The 27,654-nt window shown below is 38.0% G+C and overlaps 1 protein-coding gene and 1 long non-coding RNA gene across 4 annotated transcripts in view; one reads left to right on the forward strand and one right to left on the reverse strand.

Moving 5' to 3' along the window:
* Positions 1-27,654, forward strand: part of LOC134529244 (L-threonine ammonia-lyase) — a 416,545-nt gene that overhangs the window by 182,348 nt on the left and 206,543 nt on the right. The gene's annotated exons all lie outside the window — the stretch shown is intronic.
* Positions 21,326-23,036, reverse strand: LOC134529942 (uncharacterized). The gene is made up of 2 exons (XR_010074752.1): positions 21,955-23,036; positions 21,326-21,839 (listed from the first exon to the last, which is right to left on the reverse strand). It is a non-coding gene; the product is annotated as an uncharacterized LOC134529942 (long non-coding RNA).

A 27,654-nucleotide genomic window follows, 5' to 3' on the forward strand; every position in this document is an offset into this window, starting at 1 on the left:
GTGAAATGCGATGTCTAAGATGCCATAGGTTAAGATAGGGTTGGCGACAAGAAGGTGAACATAAATGATGTAATCCAATATAGTGGAAAGTTTGAGGTGATATAGGTCAAGTGAAGACGATATAGTCCAAGATGTCGTTCGAAAGGGGCTACAGAGATAGCAATACAATATGTCTGCCTACAGAAGATGAAAAAATATATGATATAATCATACGGGTGCTTGGTGTCTTAACGACAACTAAAAAATATGTAGGAGTGGGGCACTAGATTACGAGATAGGCGTGATGTCATAATTAAAAATGATCGAATGTTCTAGAGTCCGAGATGGCTTTGGAACTGGTGATGATGACGTAGTCCAATATGATGTTTATGATGTCCTAGGTTAAAGGTGAGGATTAAAAAAATCCAATATGCTGCCTTCAAAAGATAAAATTACTATGACTGTATAATGAAAATATCAACACACATAGGAGTAGGGTGTTCGATTGTGGGGTGTTAGGTGTGATTACATAATTCAAAATGGTTGAATCTAAGATGGTAGAATTATAAATGTCAGTTGGGGTCAAGGTCATACGATATGGCGGTGGTTATGTGACCGTAACGAAAAAGTGTAATGCATGTAAATGGTATGATGTCATCGTAACGAAAAGGTGAACATAGGAGCGGGGCACTCGATTCAGTGGCAGTAGGTGTGATTTCATAATTAAAAATGATGTAGTCCAAGATGGTGGCCGGAAGTGACGTAATCAAAGATGGCGGCCGGAAATTACACAGTAGAAAGTTCCAGAATTAAAAATGGCGGCCAGACCAAGATGGTGATTGCATAATGGTAAAATCCTAAATCCGAAGCCTCAAGTCATAGGTCTTTTCGGTGGTGATGTAATCCAAGATGGCGGTGATGATGTCATCCAATATGGCGGTCAGATATGTAATACTATATGATTGCATAACAATAATAATGGAATGATAGAGCATGAGAAATTTGAATCCAAAATGGCGATTGGAAATGATGGTTACCGGATATGACATAATCCAAGATGGGGGTGCGGTGATGTTATCTATGGGTGGGTAAGTAAGGGGGGATACCAACCCTTTATACGGATATGGGAGGCTAGGTAAGGGGGATACCAAGCCTCTATGGGGAGATGGGAGAAATTGTTAGAACTTTGCGGGGATGGGGAAAATTTGTAGGGAAATTTTGTAGGAAAATGGGAAATTTATAAGGAAAAAAGGGAAATTTTGAGGGAAATTGGCGGAAAATCGGGAAATTTCCAGGAAATCGGTGATGATGTCATCGGTCAAAGGTCGTAACAGTGACGTCAGGGGTCAAAGGTCACTGCTCCTTGCTCCTTATCCTCAATCCTCTGCGCTCGGAGCCCCTATTCCTAACTACTAAAATAAATTCTCCGTTATAAAACCAAACTTTAATTATGTTTAGCAAGATATGGTAATATCACTTTTGAGGTTTAATTCTTTAGACGAGTTGAGGGTGAAATTTTAGTATGCACCAGAAATGCAATGAAATAACCGCGCATTACACAACGAAAATCTGACGGGTTGTAAGTCTCATGTGCATGCATGCAGAAACTGCTATAGCCAAGAGCCGAAGTCGTCAAAATGGTGGACCCACGTGGAATGTACCTATTTGATTTGGTGTGCCAAAGTAAACTTAATGGTAGTGAAACTAACCTGGAATCCGTTTTGAAAACGTCGATAGGCTAATAAAATTTAATAGCCGCTTAAAAAATATCTATAATTTATTAGCCAGAAAAATTTTGTTGGGACGAAATTGGTGTCAAAGATATTAATAGCTCGTTGGTTCTCTAAAACATTACAAACGTGGCGCTATCTTTAAAGTATTTTTCAAACTAAAAGTTGCAGTCCAATAGATCCCGGATTTGGACCTACATTCGACAAGAAATGGTATTAAAATACTGCCCAAATTGTTCAAATTCAATACTTTAAATTTTCTGAACTAAAATATTAACATTTTGAAACACATAACACTTTAACACTACATATACGTTTCTGTATTTGTTTTTGTTCAAACGACTGCAATCAGTCTGTAAATATTTCCTATAAACAAACCTTAATCTTATTGTTATAGAATATTATAATGTTATTTAAAAGTTAAAAAAAAATCTTTTTTGTACGAAATTTGAAATACGGACCCCTAGCTTACGAAGCGCACACCTTATTACCATGCTACCAACACCGTTAAGGATGAATGAGGAGAGTATGTATTATAATAAGTGTTAAGCCAGTTATTATTTAGGTAATTGAAAACTTGGGATTACATTTTACTATGACAATTAATTTAGCAAATATATTCCAGGGTAGTTTCATTATCATAAAGATTAATTAGGCACACCAATATGTGTGATATGTACCATAATATTTACCAGAGTGACGATACACGGGTTTATGTTGCTACACGTGCGTCCGCCACCTCTTAGATTTTCTGAGAATGCGCAAATGCAGCACCGTTGTCTCACATTTACTTTCCATTTTCACGAAATTACTATTATCAAATCTACCGGGAGCTAAGATGTTTACACATCAAAAAATTTGGTTGTCTGTAAAGTCGGTAATAAAATTGAATCATTTTTATTGAATTATCACTATTCTGTATGGATACAAAGAAGGAGTGAAATGGAATCTACAATTTAATTGATAAATTTACTTTTATTTGCACTCATTAATTCAATATGTTTATTACTTTAACGAAGAGATTATTTTAACTATAACTTTTATACATGTTTGCTATTTAACTTCAAGATCGTCGAGAATGTTTTACACTTTTTCGCAAGTACACATTTAACGACGAAGTTTGTTCGTCGTGAAATTAAACGTAGAATTTAATAAAAATGCCCTTGCAGTTAGTAAAATAAGTATTAGTAAGTTTTAGAAAGAATTTCGGCTTTGATCTCCAACCCAGACGCTCGTGGTGCGCTGGGGCCGAGATTAAAATTCGTCGAGAATATTTTACGTTTTTATGTCTTCCAGTGCTCAAAATGATATGCAATTGTGGCCCCGGGCACGACATTTTATTTATAATTCATTAATAATAACGCCCCTCGCGATAAACAAAGGAAAATATGTATTAACGAGTGCCTGGAAAATATGTATTAACGAGTGCCTGGTTGCCGTGGAAGCTGATAGATAGCACGATTCGTTCGGTTCGCGTCTGTCATCGTAGTAGGCAGCACCGTAGGGGAATAATATTATTTCGTTTTTATAACAAATACGCATCCAAAATACACCAAACTTATTTATAATGTGTTACAATATTTTTTAAAACATTGTGCAAAATATCCCGGGTGTAATTTAAATTATTATGTGTAACTGTAAAACACCATTGTTAGTACAAAAAAGTATTTGAAAATTCAACATTACTTTTAAATAACCGTACCGATTGTGCTGAAAATCGGTGGACGATCGTTAAATTACATAATATTAATAATTCAAACGACGAAAACATGATCGAAAAGTCAAATCGAGTGTAAGAGAGATAGATGCGGCGCAAGCGTATAATGAGCGTAATGGGACACATCGTAGTGGGACAATGTGCGTTACGAGACACTTTTTCGTGCGTGCAGCCGGCGTTCATAGTTTTATTAGACGTTGTCACGTCAAAAAGTGTGTAAATCTCCGGCCATGCACACGACTGTGCACACGACCTGTGCGAAATCGGTTCACAATTGAAACTTACTGTTAATATGTGTTGGTGTTAGGAATTAAATTAAATACATTTACTACGAAACATCTGACATATGAACAGCAGTTGATTAAACCAGTTCATGAAAACAATTTTTTAACATTGGTATAAATTCATTTGGGCTATATAATTGTTTTAGCTAACAATTATAAACACGATTTTTTTTTTTTTAATTTTGTATTTACATTTACCGATAGTGACTTAGTAGTATATAATAGTTCCTCCGGCGCCCGGCTTCTGGCTGTGGAGCCGGGAACCGGTCCGCCATATTGGATTTGTGACGTCACGGCGGCAAAAAATCCTCAAAAATGACTCAAAATTACTCAAAAATTCCCGTTTTAAGAAAAAATTTCCCGTTTTCGAGGGAAAAATTCCCGTTTCGAGGGAAAATTTCCGTTTTATTCCGTAAAAATCCCAGCGACTAGAAATGTCCATATGTAGGCTTAAGCATCCTTAACTCAAACCTACGATAAGCCTCTGACGTCATCATGGATGATGACGTCACTGCTGCAATTGCCGTTACGCCTGCCATCTTTAAATTTATTATCCGATTTTAATGAAAAAAAATATTTCAATTTCAATTAATAAAATTTTAATAAATTTTTTTTAAAAAAACATACTTTTACGACACGGAGCTCGGAGTCCTCGGTTCGACCCCGGTGAGGGCAAAAAAATTAAAATGACGACCGATCCTTCCCCCGCGGTGGCTGCTGGCATACTGACTCCCACCACTTTTTTTTTTCAAAGCATATATATCGTCACCTAGTATGACGTCATGTCCGCCATCTTGTCTTCGATGCTGGAAGCCATCATCATTGTATCGTCGGCGAGAGTGCGCTGATGACATGTTAGTTTAATTCTTACTCGCTAGAGTGCAGTAATCATTTATTATTATTGCTGTGACACCCGCCATCTTGAAATTTGGCCGCCATCCTGAAAATCCGTAATTATTTAGCTAGAAATTCGGGAAAAGTTCCATAATTCATTAAATAAATCACTCATTAATTTACATATTGATTCGATCGATTCCCGTCCTCGGTTAGTTACCCGATCGAAACAATAATGTTTAATTTTATGTAAAAAATAATAATTTCAATAAACCTTGTTCAACATTCGTAAAGAGACTCTAAATCCTCTACAACCATCATCCTATCAGACATCAACACCACCATATTGGAAATGCGTAATTTTAATGCTAGAGATTCGGGAAAAAGTTCAAAATTCATTAAATAAATTTGTAATCTATATACTGATTGATTTGATCGACTTAGGTCCTTGGTTCGATCCCTAAACGATACAAAACAACTTTAATATTTTTAAAAAGTACCACTAAAGTGGGAGGTTTGCGAAAGTAAAAAAAACTGCAAGTTATTTTTAAAAAAACTTTTATTACATAAGTACTGCACTAATACAAGTACAAAAAAATACACAGTCAAAGTACTAAAGTTTTGTGGATTCCTTGATTCAAACAGTCTTCTTAATGGATGAAGTAAGTCTTTAACATGTTCGTAAATGTCTATTCAGTTTATCAGGTCGACATTTATGTACACCTCAATTTTCACACAAAGACGAATTATCGACTTCATTAAAAGGACAGTGATATATTTCGTGTCGTTGTGCACTTTGAATATTTGCCAATGTTTTGTTACAAAATATACAGCTTGATTCCGATGAATGTACAGCCAGTCTATCACAATTCCTGAGGTGCAGTTTTAATCTTCCATATTGTACAAACTCGCTTAAACATCTGTTGCACTGATATTTAATGCGTTCAGAGTTATTACTACAATTGTGTATTACATAATCCCGTAATTTCAAGTTTTTGATCTTCTCACAGTACGTGCAGTCGGGTGATGGAACACCGCTGGATGCTCCTTCCTTCATCAATGACACTGGAATTGTTGACAACCATTGTAACACTGCTGACATGTTAACTTATGAAGCCGTTGAGGTCTGCTCTGCAGAAGATGTTGCGCGCGTCGAAATCTGCTGCTGTGCTGAGAGAGCAGGTGTAGCTGTAGACATTGTTGTTTTCGTGCTCTGCACTGATGATGGTAGACGTTCGATCCAGGTTGGTGTAGATAGTGGTAACGATGCCATAGAGTTCTCAAGAATAGCTAGATACTGGTATATTATGTTATACAAGTCTAACTATCCGATCCGTTCATCACCGCAGTCAGAGACGGACTGAAGTTGATATCACCAGGGTCTCACTTATATAGTCTCATCAGCTGGTACAACACATGAGTCAAAACAATAACCATGTTCATTATACTCGCACTTAACTTTCTTGGAGCATTTTTTATAATAAAGATGTAAGCTATCAAGACGTGAAATTAGTTTATTGCACTTATTGCACTGAAATTGTATTATTTTAACATTATTAGAACAACTGCTTCTGTCATGTCTGCGAGCATTTGAGGTGATAGTAAATGTTGTGTCACAGTATTTGCACTGACGCAATGTACGCTCTTCATTAGTGGAAGTATCCATTGCTGATAATGAAACTTCGAAATATGGTGGTATCACATCTGTTGAAATCTCCTCCAATGTTGACGTCGTCGTTGCCAACGGGATCTGCACCTTCTCCGTCGTAGCTGTCGTCAAGGTTCCCGTAGACGATGGTACAACCTCCGAGTTCGACATTAAAGTCGGTAAAGATGCCATCGAGTTCGCAAGAACAAGTAATTACGCGATTTATGCACCAGATTAAATAAACTACGTGATCCTTACACCGCCGACGTCAATAACAAACTGAACGTCCTGCTGTCTAGGACTCGCTTATATACATGCACCGTATGGAATAATACGCTAGTCAAATAAAGAACCATTTACAATAATACTAGAGTCAAAACAACATTAAAAATAGAAGGACCATCAACGAAAAGACAGCCCATTAGAAGCACCGACAACGAAAAGGCAGCACATTTGGAAGCACCGACAACGAAAAGGCAGCACATTTGGAAGCACCGACAACGAAAAGGCAGCACATTTGGAAGCACCGACCACGTAAAGGCAGCACATTTGGAAGCACCGACAACGAAAAGGCAGCACATTTGGAAGCACCGACAACGAAAAGGCAGCACATTTGGAAGCACCGACAACGAAAAGGCAGCACATTTGGAAGCACCGACAACGAAAAGGCAGCACATTTGGAAGCACCGACAACGAAAAGGCAGCACATTTGGAAGCACCGACAACGAAAAGGCAGCACATTTGGAAGCACCGACCACGAAAAGGCAGCACCATCATCAAAAAGGCCGCACATTTGACATTGGCTCCAATATTCATTGGCTCCAATATTCATTGCCTCCATTATTCATTGGTTCCATCAGTCTATTGATTCCATCAGTCTAGTGACTCTATCAGTCATTGGCTCCTACAGTCATTGGCTCCAACTGTCTTTTGTCTCACCAACTCCAAATATATTTGGCTAGAATTCTATGAGTCTAAGAGACTATGAGGCCACAAGGCTACGAGTCTTAAAGGATCTAGCTGGTTACGAGTTATACATAGCTACGAGACTGCATGGCTAAAAGACCGCGTGGCTACGAAACTACATGTCTTTGAAGCTACAAGAATAAAAACAACTCGGCTCCAACTACTCCAGCAGCATTATGTTATTATATTGCATGACTACTTGTTTACCTAGCTACAAGTCTACAAGGCTACTTGGCTACATAGCTACAATTATACGAGATCCCAAGACATCATGACTACGCGACAACGAGCCATGAGGTTACGAGACTACACGACTACGAATGTTCAAGTTTACGAGGCTGCGAGGCTACAGAGCTACGAAGCTTCTAGAACATAAGTTTACGAGACTGCGAGGATACAGAACTACAAGTCTACACGAGTACTTGACTACGAAGCTACAAGTCTACAAGGCTCCAATTGCGGCATCTGTCTTCGTCTGAATTTTCTCTTTGGCTCCAACTGCTACAGCAGCATTATGTTATAATAGTACAAGGCTACTTGACTACGAAGCTACAAGTCTACATGGCACCAATTGCGGCATCTGTCTTCGACTGAATTTTCTCTTTGGCTCCAACTGCTACAGAAGCATTATGTTATAATAGTACAAGGCTACTTGACTACGAAGCTACAAGTTTACATGGCACCAATTGCAGCAACTGTCTTCGGCTGAATTTTCTCTTTGGCTCCAACTGCTACAGCAGCATTATGTTTTAATATTACAAGGCTACTTGGTTACGAAGCTACACATCTACAAGGCTCCAATTATCGCATCTGTCTTCGTCGCCAGTTTCTCTTTTGCTTCCACTGCTCCAACAGCATTATGTTATATGATTCCATGGATACTTTGTTACGTAGCTACAGGTCTGCAAGGTCAATGCATCATGTTTACGAAGCTTCCAGAACACAAGGTTACGAAACTGCGAGGCTACAGGACTACGAAGTTTCCAGGACATGAGGCTACATGGCTACAAGACTACATGACTCTAACTGATTACAATAGCACCATTCAGTGGTGAGAGTTAGGTTATCTAATGCAAAGAAAATTGATGCAAATTGATGCAAATAGTACATCAACAGATGTAGCCACGTGTTTCTTGCAGGTAAATATTAATTAGTTATTTTATGTGGGATGCGGGATGCTCACTAACGATCGCAAAAGAAGGAGGGCTTCGTTAGACATCTAGGAGAAGGAAGTTCGTCTTACATGTTAATGCTTCGCTGATGTCTCATGGCATATTATTTGACTGAGTAATGGTTGTTTATTTCTTTAATTCCACCTGGTAAAATTATTGCTAGTGTCAATTTATTAGCAGAAATTCACTAATTAAATGTAACTCTGAATAAAATGACATGACTCATTAAGTAAATATCCTTCATGCAGAGATCGATTTCTCACAAATAATCAGCAGCACTCGGAGAAAATCATTAGATGTCTAGCCAGGAATAACCAGAAGCACTTGGAGAAAACCATCAAATTATTAACAAGAATAATCAGCAGCACACGGAGAAAACGTAATGACAAGAATAATCGGGAGCACACGGAGAAAACCATACACATATTGAAAAGAATATTCATGAGCAAACATAATGACAAGAATAATCGGGAGCACACGGAGAAAACAACCACACGTTTTCTTTGATATCATAAAATTACAGGAAAAAATATTTTATAAATAGCAAATAAATAATAAAAAATTTAAAATGTAAAAAAAATACAAAAATACATAAACAGATTCTGCTAGCTTGTGAACTTCTCATTGTTGAGCAAAGATAGAGTTCTAGTACAAGCCAGAATTTTATGTATTTTGTATTTTTTTTACATTTAAAATTTTTTATTATTTATTTGCTATTTATAAAAATTTTTTTCCTGTAATTTTATGATATCAAAGAAAACGTGTGGTGGTTTTCTCTGTGTGCTCCCGATTATTCTTGTGATTATGTTTGCTCATGAATATTCTTTTCAATATGTGTATGGTATTCTCCGTGTGCTCCCGATTATTCTTGTCATTACGTTTTCTCCGTGTGCTGCTGATTATTCTTGTTAATAATTTGATGGTTTTCTCCAAGTGCTTCTGGTTATTCCTGGCTAGACATCTAATGATTTTCTCCGAGTGCTGCTGACTATTTGTGAGAAATCGATCTCTGCATGAAGGATATTTACTTAATGAGTCATGTCATTTTATTCAGAGTTACATTTATTTAGTGAATTTCTGCTAATAAATTGACACTAGCAATAATTTTACCAGGTGGAATTAAAGAAATAAACAACCATTACTCAGTCAAATAATATGCCATGAGACATCAGCGAAGCATTAACATGTAAGACGAACTTCCTTCTCCTTGATGTCTAGCGAAGCCCTCCTTCTTTTGCGATCGTTAGTGAGCATCCCGCATCCCACATAAAATAACTAATTAATATTTACCTGCAAGAAACACGTGGCTACATCTGTTGATGTACTATTTGCATCAATTTGCATCAATTTGCATCAATTTGCTTTGCATTAGATAACCTAACTCTCACCACTGAATGGTGCTATTGTAATCAGTTAGAGTCATGTAGTCTTGTAGCCATGTAGCCTCATGTCCTGGAAGCTTCGTAGTCCTGTAGCCTCGCAGTCTCGTAACCTTGTGTTCTGGAAGCTTCGTTAAAATGATGCATTGGAACCTCGTAGACCTGTAGCTACGTAACAATGTATCCATGGAATCATATAACATAATGCTGTTGGAGCAGTGGGAACAAAAGAGAAAATGGCGACATAGACAGATGCGATAATTGGAGCCTTGTAGATGTGTAGCTTCGTAACCAAGTAGCCTTGTAATATTAAAACATAATGCTGCTGTAGCAGTTGGAGCCAAAGAGAAAATTCAGCCGAAGACAGTTGCTGCAATTGGTGTCATGTAATCTTGTAGCTTCGTAGTCAAGTAGCCTTGTACTATTATAACATAATGCTGCTGTAGCAGTTGGAGCCAAAGAGAAAATTCAGACGAAGACAGATGCCACAATTGGAGCGTTGTAGACTTGTAGCTTCGTAGTCAAGTACTCGTGTAGACTTGTAGTCCTGTATCCTCGCAGTCTCGTAAACATATGTTCTAGAAGCTTCGTAGCTCTGTAGCCTCGCAGCCTCGTAAACTTGAACATTCGTAGTCGTGTAGTCTCGTAACCTCATGGCTCGTTGTCGCGTAGTCATGATGTCTTGGGATCTCGTATAATTGTAGCTATGTAGCCAAGTAGCCTTGTAGACTTGTAGCTACGTAAACAAGTAGTCATGCAATATAATAACATAATGCTGCTGGAGTAGTTGGAACGAGTAGACTTGTATTCTTGTAGCTTCAAAGACATGTAGTTTCGTAGCCACGCGGTCTTTTATCCATGCAGTCTCGTAGCTATGTATAACTCGTAACCAGCTAGATCCTTTAAGACTCGTAGCCTTGTGGCCTCATTGTCTCTTAGACTGGTAGAATTCTAGCCAAATATATTTGGAGTTGGTGAGACAAAAGACAGTTGGAGCCAATGACTGTAGGAGCCAATGACTGATAGAGTCTCTAGACTGATGGGATCATAAACTGATGTAACCAATGAATAATGGAGCCAATGAATATTGGAGCCAATGACAAATGTGCGGCCTTTTTGATGATGGTGCTGCCTTTTCGTTGTCGGTGCTTCCAAATGTGCTGCCTTTTCGTTGTCGGTGCTTCCAAATGTGCTGATTTTTCGTTGTCGGTGCTTCCAAATGTGCTGCCTTTTCGTTGTCGGTGCTTCCAAATGTGCTGCCTTTTCGTTGTCGGTGCTTTCAAATGTGCTGCCTTTTCGTTGTAGGTCCTTCTATTTTTAATGTTGTTTTGACTCTAAGTAGTATATAATAGGGGCTCCGAGATCAGGGTCCAGGGTCCGGTGCCGGTGCCGGTATCCGCCATCTTGGATTGTGACGTCACGGCGGCCATCTTGGACGAGCGTAACGGGACACAGCGCAACGGAACACAGCGTAACGGGACATAATGTAACGGGATAAGTAGTTCACGGCGGCCAACTTGTATCCGCCTTTTTGGATGACATCATTGTGTTCTAGAAAATTCCGGCATTGTGTTGTCCGCCATATTGGATGATGTCGTCACTGTTGCAATTATCGTTATGGTCACAATCTAAAAATTTGGACGCCATCTTGAAAATCTTTAATTATTATCCGATTTTAATGAAAAAAATTCCAAAATTCATCACAAAATTAACTTAATAGAATTCTGATTGATTATATCGATTCCCGTACTCGGTTCGAACCCGGTGAGGGCAAAAAAATAAAAATGACGACCGATCCTTCCCTCGTGGTGGGTGCTGGCAGAAAGACTCCCACCACTTTTTTTCAAAGCATATATATCTTCACCTAGCATGACGGCACGTCCGCTATCTTGAAATTTGGACGCCATCTTGAAAATCCGTAATTATTTAGCTAGAAGTTCGAGAAAAATTCCAAAATTCATCAAAAAATTAACTTATTCGAATTCTGTTTAATTAGATTGATTTACATCCTTGGTTCGATTCCCGGCGAGAGTAAAAAATAAAAAAACAACAGATCCTCCACAGAAGCCACCTACAGACTGATCTACCAAGGTACATACATCGTCAGCTGATATGACATCATGTCCGCCATCTTGGCTTCATCCACTGGAGACTATTATCTTGTTTTCGTCTGCTAGAGTGTGCAGGCGACATGTTAGTATAATTTTCTGGTCACCATACCCTTGTCCTTAACTGTAGGCATTGAAATTTGACCTTGACCTTGAAATTTGACCTTGACCTTGAAATTTGACATTGACCTTGAAATTAAAACTGACCTTGTAATTTGACCTTGGTCTTGAACTTTGACCTTGGCCTTGAAATTTGAACTTGACCTTGAAATTTGTCCTTGACCTTGAAATTTGTCCTTGAACTTGAAATTTGACCCTGATTTTGAAATTTGACCTCGACCTTGAAATTTGACTTTGACCATGAACCTTGACCTTGAAATTTGACCTTGACCTTTAAATTTAACCTTGACCTAGAAATTTGACCCTGAACTTGAAATTTGACCTTGACCTTGAAATTTGTCCTTGACCTTGAAATTTGACTTTGTCCCTAAAATTTGTCATTTTCCTTGTCGACCATCATGGATCCGACATTTTATGTTCCGTACATGCTACCAGGAGCTACCACCTGCTGGAGTATGTCATCTTGTGTGTGTACTTGTATTATAGAGTACATTTACATCTGGATAGTTTTATTCTAACCCGCTACAGTGCAATAATCATTTATTAAGGAGGTGCCCCCCGCCAACTATAATTCGGCCGCCATCTTGAAATCGTGTAATTATTTAGCTAGAAATTCGGGAAAAATTCCAAAATTCATTAAATAAATCACTCATTAACTTACATATCGATTCGATCTGCTCCAGTCCTTGGTTCGATCCTCGATCGATGCAATAATGTTTAATTTTATGGAAAAAAAATAATTCCAATAAACCATGTTCAACATTTTTAAAGAGACTTTAAATCCTCTACTACCATCATCCTATCAGACATCAAGACCACCATATTGGAAATTCGGAATTGAAATGCTAGAGATTTTGGAAAAAGTTCAAAATTCATTAAATAAATTTGTAATCTATATACCGATTGATTAGATCGACTTAGATAATTGGTTCGATCCCTGACCGATACAAAACAAATTAAATTTTAAAAAAGTACCAGAAAAGGGTAAGGTTCAGGAAATAAAACACCACAAAGTATTTTACAAACATAATATTTATTACACAATTTCTATCCTACTACAGAATCACTTGCGAAAGCCAGCAATCTTATAAACATTTAGCCCTGCATAGACGTGCAACGACTACTTCTTAGCTCCAACAGCTCCAAATGCTACAAAAGGCTCCAATTGCTACAAAAGCCTCCAAATGCTCCAAAAGGCTCCAAATGCTTCAAAAGGCTCCAAATGCTCCAACAGCTCCAAAAAGGCTCCAAATGCGCCAACAGCCTACAAATGCTTAACACAACTCCAAATGCTTCAACAGCCTCCAAATGCTCCAACAGCTCCAAATGGCTCCAAATGCTCCAAACGACCTCCAAATGGCTCCAACAGCTCCAAATGGCTCCAAATGCTCCAAACGGCCTCCAAATGCTTGACAGCTCCAAATGTCTCCAGCAGCTCCAAATGCTCCAAATGGCTCCAACAGCTCCAAATGCTCCAAATGACTCCAACAGCTCCAAATGGCTCCAAATGCTCCAAACGGCCTCCAAATGCTTGACAGCTCCAAATGTCTCCAGCAGCTCCAAATGCTCCAAATGGCACCAACAGCTCCAAATGCTCCAAATGACTCCAACAGCTCCAAATTCTCCAAATGACTCCAACAGCTCCAAATGTTACAAAAGGCTCTAATTGCTACAACAGCCTCCAAATGCTCCAAAAGGCTTCAAATGCTTCAAAAGGCTCCAAATGCTCCAACAGCTCCAAAAAGACTCCAAATGCCCCAACAGCCTACAAATGCTTAACACAACTCCAAATGCTTCAACAGCCTCCAAATGCTCCAACAGCCTCCAAATGCTCCAAAAGGCTCCAAATGCTACAACAGCCTCCAAATGCTCCAAAGGCTCCAAATGCTCCAAATGGCTCCAACAGCTCCAAAAGGCTCCTAATGCTTCAAAAGGCTCCAATTGCTCCAACAGCTCCATCTGAAATTGGTTCCAACTGATTCGAATTACTTTTCTTATCGAACTTAGCATGATTACTAACATGTCTTTATTAGTATACATTTTGACTGACAGTGGTAACGTATTTTGCACCTTTAAGTTATAAGTTTTATTTAGAAATCAGATTTCGATAAATGGTAGATACCATTTGGAAAGAAAATATATTAATTTATCTTCAAGTTTATACACATACATTTAATATAAGCCATTATTTTATGTAGCCAGCTTCCTTCAGTTCTTTGAGTATGAAGGATATTTCTTTTATGTTCGAATAGTTTCCTGCACAAAGCGATCCATGTAGTAGTCGTAGCCTGTCAACCAATATGTTAGGATCTTCCCATGAGGTATAATCAATCTCTTCTGCTGCGTTCATCGTCCTTGCATGTTTTTTTAATAAAAATTATTATCTCTGGTGTCTATCGTTTTAACACCAACCACAAGGTCACTTTCGTCATCGTGCCAGTGATTATCACAAACTTGATCAGGATAAATTATTTTATTACGTCGTTTCCATCGTTTTGGTCTCAGACCGCCAGCACAGTCTTCGATCTTGCCTGCTTTAGGTGCTTCAGTACAGTACTCAATCATGTCAGCCTCAGATGTGTCACCACAATCATCAATCATGCCAGCTTCAGATGATTCATCAAAGTCTTCGACCTTGTAAGCTTCAGGTGGTTCTCCATCTTTCACATTTTCATGGAGACGACTAGATATTGGAGTAAATATATTTTCATTTCTAATGTGGTTACAACTTCCTTCGTTTGTTTTAAATTTTAAATTATTATCTTGATCTAGATCAGTAATTTTAGCATTATCTTTTTCGCCTTCGGTCCTCTTCCACGATGTTGTAGCCCAGACTTCGTTATCTTTATTCATCTTAATTGTACAGGTATTGTAATGTCTATCCAAGTAATATCTTCTACCAAAGGATTTCTGACACTGACTGCAATGAAATGGTTTTTGACAAGGACCCAAATTACACTCGCTTCTCTCATGTCGTTTAGCATTTTTTCTCAAGGTAAACACCTTGCTACAGTATCTACAGTGATGTCGTTTTGATACAGCAACTAATCCCGAATCAGGATTCATATTAGTTACTAAGACTAATGCCAGACGCAATCTAAGAGTTTTAAATTAGATATATTACTTAAATAGATTTTTTTAATTATTTCATCAGCGAGAATTAATTTATCTCATTCAAAGGTACTTGTTGCAAGTAGTTCTGCTTTTCAACAACAGATGTCGCCACATGTTACTTGCAGGTAAATAATATTTAGTTCTTTAATGCGGGATGCGGGATGCTCACTAACGATCGCAAAAGAAGGATGGCTTCGCTAGACACCAAGGAGAAGGAATTTCCTCTTGTACGTTAAAGCTTCACAGAAGTCTCATGATATATTATTTGACCGAGTAATGATTTTTTTTTGTTTCCACCTGATAAAATCCTTCATGCACAGATCAACTTCTCATCTGTAACCAGAAGCACTCGGAGAACACCATCAGATGTCTAGTAAGGAATAATCAGAAGCACTAAGAGAAAACCATAAAAAATATTGTCAAGAATAATAAGGAGCGCGCGGAGAAAACCACCATAATATTGACAAGAATAATCAGGAGTACACGGAGAAAACCACCATAATATTGACAAGAATAATCGGGAGCACACGGTGAAAACCAACAAAAGTTTTCTTTGATATCATAAAATTACAGAAAAAAATTTAATAAAAAATTTAAAATAAAAACAAAAAAATACAAAATTAAATTCTACTAGCTTGTGAACTCATCATTGACGTGCAAAGTTAAAGTTCTAGTACAAGCCAGATTTAAAATTTAAAACAAACGAAGGAAGTTGTAACCACATTAGAAATGAAAATATATTTACTCCAATATCTAGTCGTCTCCATGAAAATGTGAAAGATGGAGAACCACCTGAAGCTTACAAGGTCGAAGACTTTGATGAATCATCTGAAGCTGGCATGATTGATGATTGTGGTGACACATCTGAGGCTGAAATGATTGAGTACTGTACTGAAGCACCTAAAGCAGGCAAGATCGAAGACTGTGCTGGCGGTCTGAGACCAAAACGATGGAAACGACGTAATAAAATAATTTATCCTGATCAAGTTTGTGATAATCACTGGCACGATGACGAAAGTGACCTTGTGGTTGGTGTTAAAACGATAGACACCAGAGATAATAATTTTTATTAAAAAAACATGCAAGGATGATGAACGCAGCAGAAGAGATTGATTATACCTCATGGGAAGATCCTAACATATTGGTTGACAGGCTACGACTACTACATGGATCGCTTTGTGCAGGAAACTATTCGAACATTAAAGAAATATCCTTCATACTCAAAGAACTGAAGGAAGCTGGCTACATAAAATAATGGCTTATATTAAATGTATGTGTATAAACTTGAAGATAAATTAATATATTTTCTTTCCAAATGGTATCTACCATTTATCGAAATCTGATTTCTAAATAAAACTTATAACTTAAAGGTGCAAAATACGTTACCACTGTCAGTCAAAATGTATACTAATAAAGACATGTTAGTAATCATGCTAAGTTCGATAAGAAAAGTAATTCGAATCAGTTGGAACCAATTTAAGATGGAGCTTTTGGAGCAATTGGAGCCTTTTGTAGCATTTGGAGCCTTTTGGAGCTGTTGGAGCCATTTGGAGCATTTGGAGCCTTTGGAGCATTCGGAGGCTGTTGTAGCATTTGGAGCCTTTTGGAGCATTTGGAGGCTGTTGGAGCATTTGGAGGCTGTTGAAGCATTTGCAGTTGTGTTAAGCATTTGGAGGCTGTTGAGGCATTTGGAGCCTTTTTGGAGCTGTTGGAGCATTTGGAGCCTTTTGAAGCATTTGGAGCCTTTTGGAGCATTTGGAGGCTGTTGTAGCAATTGGAGCCTTTTGTAGCATTTGGAGCTGTTGGAGTCATTTGGAGCATTTGGAGCTGCTGGAGACATTTGTAGCTGTCAAGCATTTGGAGGCCGTTTGGAGCATTTGGAGCCATTTGGAGCTGTTGGAGCCATTTGGAGGCCGTTTGGAGCATTTGGAGCCATTTGGAGCTGTTGGAGCATTTGGAGGCTGTTAAAGCATTTTGAGTTGTGTTAAGCATTTGGAGGCTGTTGGCGCATTTGGAGCCTTTTTGGAGCTGTTGGAGCATTTGGAGCCTTTTGAAGCATTTGGAGCCTTTTGGAGCATTTGGAGGCTGTTCTAGCAATTGGAGCCTTTTGTAGCATTTGGAGCTGTTGGAGCTAAGAAGTAGTCGTTGCACGTCTATGCAGGGCTAAATGTTTATAAGATTGCTGGCTTTCGCAAGTGATTCTGTAGTAGGATAGAAATTGTGTAATAAATATTATGTTTGTGAAAGACTTTGTGGTGTTTTATTTCCTGAACCTTACCCATTTCTGGTACTTTTTTAAATTTTAAAGTTGTTTTGTTTTGGTCAGGGATCGAACTAAGGATCTTAGTCGATCTAATCAATCGGTATATAGATTACAAAATTATTTAATGAATTTTGAACTTTTTCCCAAATCTCTACATTACAATTCCGAATTTCCAATATGGTGGTCTAGATATCTGATAGGATGATTGTAGAAGAGAATTTAAAGTCTCTTTAAGAATGTTGAACATGGTTTATTTGAATATTTTTTTTTTTCATAAAATTTAACATTATTGCATCGATCGAGGATCGAACCAAGGACTGGAGCGGATCGAATCGATATGTAAGTTAATGAGTGATTTATTTAATGAATTTTAGATTTTTTCCCGAATTTCTAGCTAAATAATTACACGATTTCAAAATGGCAGCCGAATTTCAAGATGGCGGGGGGCACCTCCGTAATAAATGATTACTGCACTGTAGCGGGTTAGAATAAAATTATCCAGATGTAAATGTACTCTATAATACTAATACACACACAATATGGCATACTCCAGCAGGTGGTAGCTCCTGGTAGCATGTACTGAACATAAAAAGTCGGATCCATGATGGTCGACAAGGACAAAGTCAAATTTCAAGGAACAAAGTCAAATTTCAAGGTCAAGGTCAAATTTCAAGGCCAAGGTCAAAATTCAAGACCAAGGTCAAATTTCAAGGTCAGTTCAAATTTCAAGGTCAATGTCAAATTTCAAGGTCAAGGTCAAATTTCAAGGTCAAGGTAAAATTTCAATGCCTACAGTTAAGGACAAGGGTATGGTGACCAGAAAATTATACTAACAAGTCGCCTGCACACTCTAGCAGACGAAAACAAGATGATAGTCTCCAGTGGATGAAGCCAAGATGGCGGACATGATGTCATATCAGCTGACGATGTATGTACCTTGGTAGATCAGTCTGTAGGTGGCTTCTGTGGAGGATCTGTTGTTTTTTTATTTTTTACTCTCGCCGGGAATCGAACCAAGGATGTAAATCAATCTAATTAAACAGAATTCGAATAAGTTAATTTTTTGATGAATTTTGGAATTTTTCCCGAATTTCTAGCTAAATAATTACGGATTTTCAAGATGGCGTCCAAATGTCAAGATAGCGGACGTGCCGTCATGCTAGGTGAAGATATATATGCTTTGAAAAAAAGTGGTGGGAGTCTTTCTGCCAGCACCCACCACGAGGGAAGGATCGGTCGTCATTTTTATTTTTTTGCCCTCACCGGGTTCGAACCGAGGACGGGAATCGATATAATCAATCAGAATTCTATTAAGTTAATTTTTTGATGAATTTTGGAATTTTTTTTCATTAAAATCAGATGATAATAATAAAAGATTTTCAAAATGGCGTCCAAATTTAAAGATGGCGACCATAACGATAATTGCAACGGTGACGACATCATCCAATATGGCGGACAACACAATGCCGGAATTTTCTAGAACACAATGATGTCATCCAAAATGGCGGATCCAAGATGGCCGCCGTGATATACTTGTCCCGTTACATTATGTCCCCTTACGCTGTGTCCCGTTACGCTCGTCCAAGATGGCCGCCGTGACGTCACAATACAAGATTGCAGACACCGGCAATGGCACCGGACCCTGGTCCCTGATCTCGGAGCCCCTATTATATACTACTACTCTAGTATTATTGTAAATGGTTCTTAATTTGACTAGCGTATTATTCCATACGGTGCATGTATATAAGCGAGTCCTAGACAGCAGGACGCTCAGTTTGTTACTGACGTCGGCGGTGTAAGGATCACCTAGTTTGTTTAATCTGGTGCATAAATTGCATAATTACCTGTTCTTGCGAACTCGATGGCATCTTTACCGACTTAAACGTCGAACTCGGAGGTTGTACTATCGTCTACGGGAACCTTGACGACAGCTACGACGGAGAAGGTGCAAATCCCGTTGGCAACGACGACGTCAACATTGGAGGAGATTTCAACAGATGTGATACCACCATCATCCGAAGTTTCATCATCAGCAATGGATACTTCCACTAATGAAGAGCGTACATTGTGTCAGTGCAAATACTGTGACGCAACATTTACTATCACCTCAAATGCTCGCAGACATGACAGAAGCAGTTGTTCTAATAATGTTAAAATAATACAATTTCAGTGCAATAAGTGCAATAAACTAATTTCACGTCTTGATAGCTTACATCTTCATTATAAAAAATGCTCCAAGAAAGTTAAGTGCGAGTATAATGAACATGGTTATTGTTTTGACTCATTTGTTGTACCAGCTGATGAGAATATATAAGTGAGACCCTGGTGATATGAACTTCAGTCCGTCTCTGACAGCGGTGATGAACGGATCGGATAGTTAGACTTGTATAACATAAAAGACCAGTATCTAGCTATTCTTGAGAACTCGATGGCATAATTACCACTATCTACACCAACCTGGATCGAACGTCTACCATCATCAGTGCAGAGCACGATGACAACGATGTCTACAGCTACACCTGCTCTCTCAGCACAGCAGCAGATTTCGACGCGCGCAACATCTTCTGCAGAGCAGACCTCAACGGCTTCAGAAGTTAACATGTCAGCAGTGTTACAATGGTTGTCAACAATTCCAGTGTCATTAATGAAGGAAGGAGCATCCAGCGGTGTTCCATCACCCGACTGCACGTACTGTGAGAAGATCAAAAACTTGAAATTACGGGATTATGTAATACACAATTGTAGTAATAACTCTGAACGCATTAAATATCAGTGCAACAGATGTTTAAGCGAGTTTGTACAATATGGAAGATTAAAACTGCACCTCAGGAATTGTGATAGACTGGCTGTAATTCATCGGAATCAAGCTGTATATTTTGTAACAAAACATTGGCAAATATTCAAAGTGCACAACGACACGAAATATATCACTGTCCTTTTAATGAAGTCGATAATTCGTCTTTGTGTGAAAATTGAGGTGTACATAATGTCGACCTGATAAACTGAATAGACATTTACGAACATGTAAAAGACTTACTTCATCCATTAAGAAGACTGTTTGAATCAAGGAATCCACAAAACTTTAGTACTTTGACTGTGTATTTTTTTGTACTTGTATTAGTGCAGTACTTATGTAATAAAAGTTTTTTAAAAATAACTTGCAGTTTTTTTTATTTTCGCAAACCTCCCACTTTAGTGGTACTTTTTAAAAATATTAAAGTTGTTTTGTATCGTCCAGGGATCGAACCAAGGACCTAAGTCGATCAAATCAATCAGTATATAGATTACAAATTTATTTAATGAATTTTGAACTTTTTCCCGAATCTCTAGCATTAAAATTATGCATTTCCAATATGGTGGTCTTGATGTCTGATAGGATGATGGTTGTAGAGGATTTAGAGTCTCTTTACGAATGTTGAACATGGTTTATTGAAATTATTATTTTTACATAAAATTAAACATTATTGCTTCGATCGGGTATCGAACCGAGGACGGGAATCGATCGAATCAATATGTAAATTAATGAGTGATTTATTTAATGAATTTTGGAACTTTTCCCGAATTTCTAGCTAAATAATTACGGATTTTCAGGATGGCGGCCAAATTTCAAGATGGCGGGTGTCACAGCAATAATAATAAATTATTACTGCACTCTAGCGGGTAAGAATTAACTAACATGTCATCAGCGCACTCTCGCCGACGATACAATGATGATGGCTTCCAGCATCGGAGACAAGATGGCGGACATGATGTCATACTAGGTGACGATATATATGCTTTGAAAAAAAAAGTGGTGGGAGTCAGTATTGTAACCGTGGTGCTGTGCTCAAAACAAAACCATAATTATTGATAATAAATGTCCGGTGGAAGCGTCAGGCTAATTATCTAAAAGAACTTGCCAGAGGGGCACAGCCCCACTTACAAACACAATTTAAAATTAACCTCCCTGACAGTAGGAAAGGTTACGTGGATTGTGGTTTCAAGTAGCAGCAAATGAAAACACTCGTATGGTTTGGTTTCATTAGAGGCTTTTACTGTTGATTAGTAGTTTAGTATCTTTTCATTGATAGGTTTCTTACATTAGAAAATATCTTGCGGCATTACAGCCATTACAAACAAAACTGCTAACAATGTCAGATTCTTATTTTTGATACATTACATTGAGTAACTAACGAATAAAAAAAGGAGAAAGAGGGGCCGGGGGGGGGGAACACAATTTCATACTATGCTAAGTTCAACTGTTTAGGAACATTGAGCTCGCAGGCTCATAAAACAAATATATGTGTTTAAAATACAATATTTTATAATAATATGGAAAACGTCCTAAAACTGGCGGAGTTATAAACTGTTCTTCACTTCTTTTTGAGGGGTGCCGAAAGATGGAGGGAGACTCCGTTATAGAGGCTCACGAGTTACATGTTGAGGTGCAAAATGTGGCGCCGGAACTGGGCCGCCATCTTGAACTGGTCTGGGGTCCTTGAAGTACTCTGGGATTCTGGAACCCTCTGGGATTCTGGAACCCTGCCTGTAACCAATAATCCACCTGGATTAGCTTGGTTAGCAGGCAGTTTATGACGGGCGAAGTTAAGCCCAAAAAAAAGGCAACCTAACAGGTTTGTGTGGGGCGAAGTGCAGCTTACCTTAGCTGGCAGGGTGAAGTAGATAGTGGCTGTCCCTGGGGGTGATCCGGGGATGCGCGGCACGGGAGCTCGCGGTAGCCATAGAAGAAATAGTTATGGCGAAAACCAAAGAAAACTAAAGTTAAACTTGACTATTTGGGCAGCTACTAAGAAAAACTAAAAAAAAATCTAGGCGACATGGCCTGGCTCAGAAGCAACTACATTATTGCCGAAAGCGGATCACGATAGCTGCTGGTCGTTACTGCGACTTGTTGCAAAGATGCGCGCTGGACGAGAGCTGCCCTCAAAATCCCTGAAAATGGCGCCGGGACGCTAACTTAAACTTTAGTTCGGTCGTCTGTTCCTCTGGAGGAGGGGATCGGGAAACCCGAAGTGCTCCGAAGGGCTCCGAAAGAAAAAAAAGGGCTCTGGCGACCTATCGACTAAGTGTGAGGTCGACTGTTTCTCCTGGTGGGGATAGGGGATAGCTGGTTCGTCCTTTCGCCGCTAGATGGCGTGGGCATGCAGATCGGAGTCTCGCAGAGACCATCGCGGCACTTGGTGGCCGCCATTTTGCAAGTGGGGGGGGGGGATTTTGGCCTTGAGATTGGTCACTGGCGCGGCTGGCCGATGACCGCTGTGGACCAGGGAGGGGTGGGGGGTATGTCCGGTGAATGACCTGCCCTGGGAGACTTCGCCGGCCAGGCGTCGGGACGTGCGGCGGAGCTTGAAAAAAGGACACCAAAACGTGTTAGAGACCGCAAACTTCAGCACACCTCCGAGAAGGGGTGGGGGTGACCATGGGAAGCTTAGGGCGGCTACTTTCGTCACGCGTAGCGCTAAACTCGTGACGAAACGCGACGGCCAGTGGATACCGTTGCTGATAATAGCCCTGTAGTCGGCTAGACCCAGCAAATTTGGTGGGAAACGGCGGTGAGAGCACTATACTGCTCAACAAGCTAACCTGCCGGTACACTCGACCGAACAAGTTTGGATGGGGGCGAAAGCAGCGGGTGAAGGAGGAAAATTGAAGTTATAAAAAAATTTAAAATTTTGTAAAACTAAGAAAATAAAAAAAATCGTGCCTAAAGTAGCACTGATTCGGCACAGTATGCCGGCAGCCACCGCGGGGGAAGGATCGGTCGTCATTTTTATTTTTTTGCCCTCACCGGGGTCGAACCGAGGACTCCGAGCTCCGTGTCGTAAAAGTATATTTTTTTATAAAAAAATTATTAATATTTTATTAATTGAATTTTTAAATTTTTTTTCATTAAAATCGGATAATAAATTTAAAGATGGCGGGCATAACGGTAATTGCAGCAGTGACATCATCATCCATGATGATGTCAGAGGCTTATCGTAGGCTTGAGTTAAGGATGCTTAAGGCCATATTTCACAGATTTTTTTATTTTTCTATGTAAAAGAGTTGTGCATGGATACTTTAAATCTGTAGTCGTTTTTTGTTTAAGAACCATAATTTTTAATATATTTCACTTCTAAGTTGATAATTTAGGGTTTTTGTGTACCGTTTTTTTAATTGACTATCCATTTTTCCCTACTAAATTGTATTTGATGTGATCCGTACCATCTGCACAACAAAATAACATATTATGAAAGCGATAAATCAAGTTGCCGAATGTGTGTTGTAATCTTAAGTGATGCTTAAATAAGCGCAAATATTTGGGTAAAAATCACCATTTATCTCTCATCGGAAAATTTTCAGTTTTTGTTAATCGATAGTTTGAATCTTAATCTGTGAAATAAAATCTGTTTCGAATTTCTTAGTAATTTGCAGCTCCCAAAAAACATCCCGTTTTGCAACACTGAATTTGTTATAAGTCAGTTGTCTTCAACACTCTTCTCTTGGACTGTACAGTAGTTGAGCCTGTGTTGCACGCACCCGGCCACCCGCTGACACCCGTGGCGCGCGGAACTGTCTGCCCCCCTCGGGCAGCAGTAGGCTGGTCTTTGACCTTGAAGATTAGTCACACAAACAAAGACACTTTCCAAGATTCAACTGGCAGAGTGAGCATCAACTGGAAGACGTAAAGTGAAGTGAACTTTGTGGAAATAAATACTATTTTAGCTTTATGTATTAAACTTGCTCATCGAGTTTTTTTTTAAATGCTAATATTGATGGGCAAACAAATTCCGGGCAAACCTCGGGCTTCTCGTCCACGGAAACGAAATAAACACGCGAAAGCTGCGAACGAGATATGGAGGAAAAGAAGAAAAGCAAGTAACATTGATAATGAGGAAGAGGGGCAAGCAAATACACACACACACACATATATATATATATATATAATATATATATAATCTGAGTTTAATCGGAATAGAATAACAATTACTTTAACATGAACAACATAGTTACATATTTGAAGTAATAAATACATTTCTATTGAATTGAGTTGTGTCGAAATTTAGAATTTGAAATATATTAAAGTTAATGTCAGCGCCATTGCGAATTTTTTTGAAAATGTAAAATTAAGCGCATATTTTTGCAAATTGAGTATTGCAATATGTTGCTTCAAACCTATTTTCCTATACGGATTTTAAAAAGTGTTCAATTCTAATTTTTAATTGGTATTTTAGTTTGTTTTTTTGTGGTAGTTATGTATGTTCAGTTTTACATTTAATAAACGCAATTTTTTAAACATATGTACTGAAACTAGCTATCATTGCGTACTCAGTAGATTGCCAGCTAATGGTGCAAGAGGTTGCCGGTTTGAACAACGGCCAGATTAGATCTTTGTGGATATAAATTTAAGTTACTTTAGCTGTTCCCATTAGCAAAGCAGCTTATAAACCCAAGTATTACAGCTAGATAATGTAAAGGTCAGGTGAATCTTGATTTCAGTTATGCTTAAACAATCTGGCTATTTATGTTAGTACATATCGCGGTATATTTTCTATACTGTTTTTATAGCTTTTGAGCAGTACATTTAACTTAATTAATTTTTTTTTCTCTCAATCACAGCGTGAGTAAAATTATAAATCCTATAATTAGGACTGCATTTAGAAGTATAGAAATACTATAGCATCAAGTTCCTACTCTGAATACATTCATAGTGTCAAGCCTTATTGCCAAGTGCTTTTTAGAACGAGTCTCCAAAAAACTCAACGCACAAAGTTTCACAACATAATAAATTATTTTCTCAAAATAAACAAACATGTATAAGATTGCCTTAAATTGTATAATATTATTTCAAATATATTTTTTAAGTCATTATTTAACATTTGTCCATATTACTTAGTATGACATTGTATCATTGATATTACCCGCCTGCCATGATTAGGTAGATTTCGAATAAAGGCTACCTATTGTAGCCGTTCTCACGGTGCGACTACCGGAAAATTTTACATAGTTTTTCGTTTTATGGTCCACAGACCCCAAAACCATAGTCAACTCAAATATATATATATATATATATATATATATATATATATATATACACACACACACACACACACACACACACACACACATCAAATTTTTATGGACACGATAACAGCCACAATTTTTTACAAATAACTTCCAAAATGATACATAAAATATAGTTAATGGGTAAAATCCGACCCAATGGGTATAAATGGGGAAGAGTTTCCGAAAAACAGAAAAACCGCAATAACTCCCATAATATGATGAATATCACGAATATCACATCCGCTAGAGCGTCTAATAAATTGTAGTGAAAATACGATTTTTTTTTGTTTGGTCTAAACTAATATTTTATACAGTTAACTATAGCTGCAAAGGATGAAAAAAACAGGGGTTGAAGAACAAAAAATCCCTTTTGGCACAGCCTACAGGCATAGGTAGATTTCAAAGTAACTATTACTTCTGTAAATATTTTTTTAACTTCTATAAACTCATTGAATGGATGTAATAGTGTATCTACTGAGAGAGTTATGAATTTTTTAAAATTCTACCCCTTATTTTCAACCGCTTGCAGCAATGGTTCGTCCGATCGAAAATTGTTTCAGACAAAAGTTTTAGGTAAAAATTATAAAATTATTATACAGTATTTACGAATTCGATGTTATGACTTCGAAGGAAGTTGTGATTTTTTTTTGTTCGCCAACCCTTGTTTTTTCAACCCCTTGCAGTTGCGGTTGGTCATATAAAAAATTATTTTAGACGAAACATGTACATAATAATTTACGGTTTCACACTAAAACAGAGAGGATTTAACAGAGTTCATGGTACATTAATTATGATTTTTTTTTAATTCGACCCCTTTATTTGTTCAAGTCCCTGCAACAATAGTTCATCTTATCAAAAATTGTTTCAGACAAATGTTTTAGACAAAAATTATAAGATTTACGAACAATTTGAAAGGATTGAATATTGTCTCTATTGAGGGAGTTATGAATTTTTGTTTAAATTTTAACCCTTATTTTTTCAACCCCTTCCATAATGGTTCGTCTAATCAAAACTTGTTTCAGACAAAAGTTTTAGATACAAATTATTAGAAAAATACATAATTTATACGAATTCGATGTTATACCTACGAAGAGTTATGATTTTTTTGTCCGCCAACCCTTGTTTTTCAACCCCTTGCAGTTGTGATTGGAGCAGGAATCTCTCATTCATCAGGTCCATCGTGGCACACCATTGCGTGGGAAAAAAATGTGCGGAAGAAGTCCAGGAAAAACTTTGAAAATATTGTGTTCTAGGAGTGAAAAAATTAGAAAATGTCTGAACAACAAGTTCATTAAGTCCAAATGGCCTAAAAAGAAGAAGAAAGATACAATTGCTTTAGATAACGATTACGGAGCAGAAAGCTTAGAGCCAGACATACCTTAAGTTGAAATGCAGAAGAAGGCGGGAGAATTACTAAATAAATTACGTGACGATGTCGACGATGTCTGTACTCATAAGCTGTTCGCTTTAGAAAGGAATACGCAAGGCCAGCACGACAACGCACTTTGGAGAACAACACGTCTGAATCGTCTTACAGCATCCAGTTTTGGATTAGTAATTCGAAGATTACATCATACTTCTTGCCACAATCTTGTGAAGAACATTCTCTTCAAGAAAGAACTTCATACTGAGGCGGTTAAATTTGGAAGGCTACATGAAAAAACCGCACTGCGCAAATATGAAGAGATCACTGGTGTGACTACAGAAAAGTGTGGAATATTTGTGTCTCAGACAGTGCCCTACCTCGGTGCTTCTCCAGACGCTCTAGTAGGCAGTGATGGCATTGTAGAGGTTAAGTGTTTTCCTTCTATTGGTGAAAATAAATTTTTAGATGTACTTAAAGGAAAGCACTTGAATTGTTTAGAAGAACAAGACGGTAGTCGGCATCTCAAGAAAACTCACAGTTTTCATTACCAAATTCAGGGACAGCTTAACATTTCAAACAAAAAGTATTGCGATTTCATTGCCTACAGCAGCAATAACTTCTATGGTCAAAGAATTTTTAAAGATGAACAATTTTGGCTTGACAAGATGATACCTGAAATAATAGATAGCCGCATAAAGAGGAAAATTAAATGCAGAGACCCTAAATGTATTTTAGAAGCACAAGAAAAGAAACAGATGGCAAGTAAATCAAAATTAAAAAATGATTAGTTTTTTCTATAAATAACTGAACATAAGGGTTTGATAAACTAATATGCTATATGAGGCCTAGTACTTTACAAAAGTTAAATAATAGTAATAATAAAAGGCGACTGCTTTATCCTAAAATCATGGAGTTTTTTGTTATATAA

This window comes from Bacillus rossius, chromosome 2 (assembly GCF_032445375.1).
Source record: "Bacillus rossius redtenbacheri isolate Brsri chromosome 2, Brsri_v3, whole genome shotgun sequence".
NCBI classification, from domain to species: Eukaryota; Metazoa; Arthropoda; class Insecta; order Phasmatodea; family Bacillidae; genus Bacillus; species Bacillus rossius.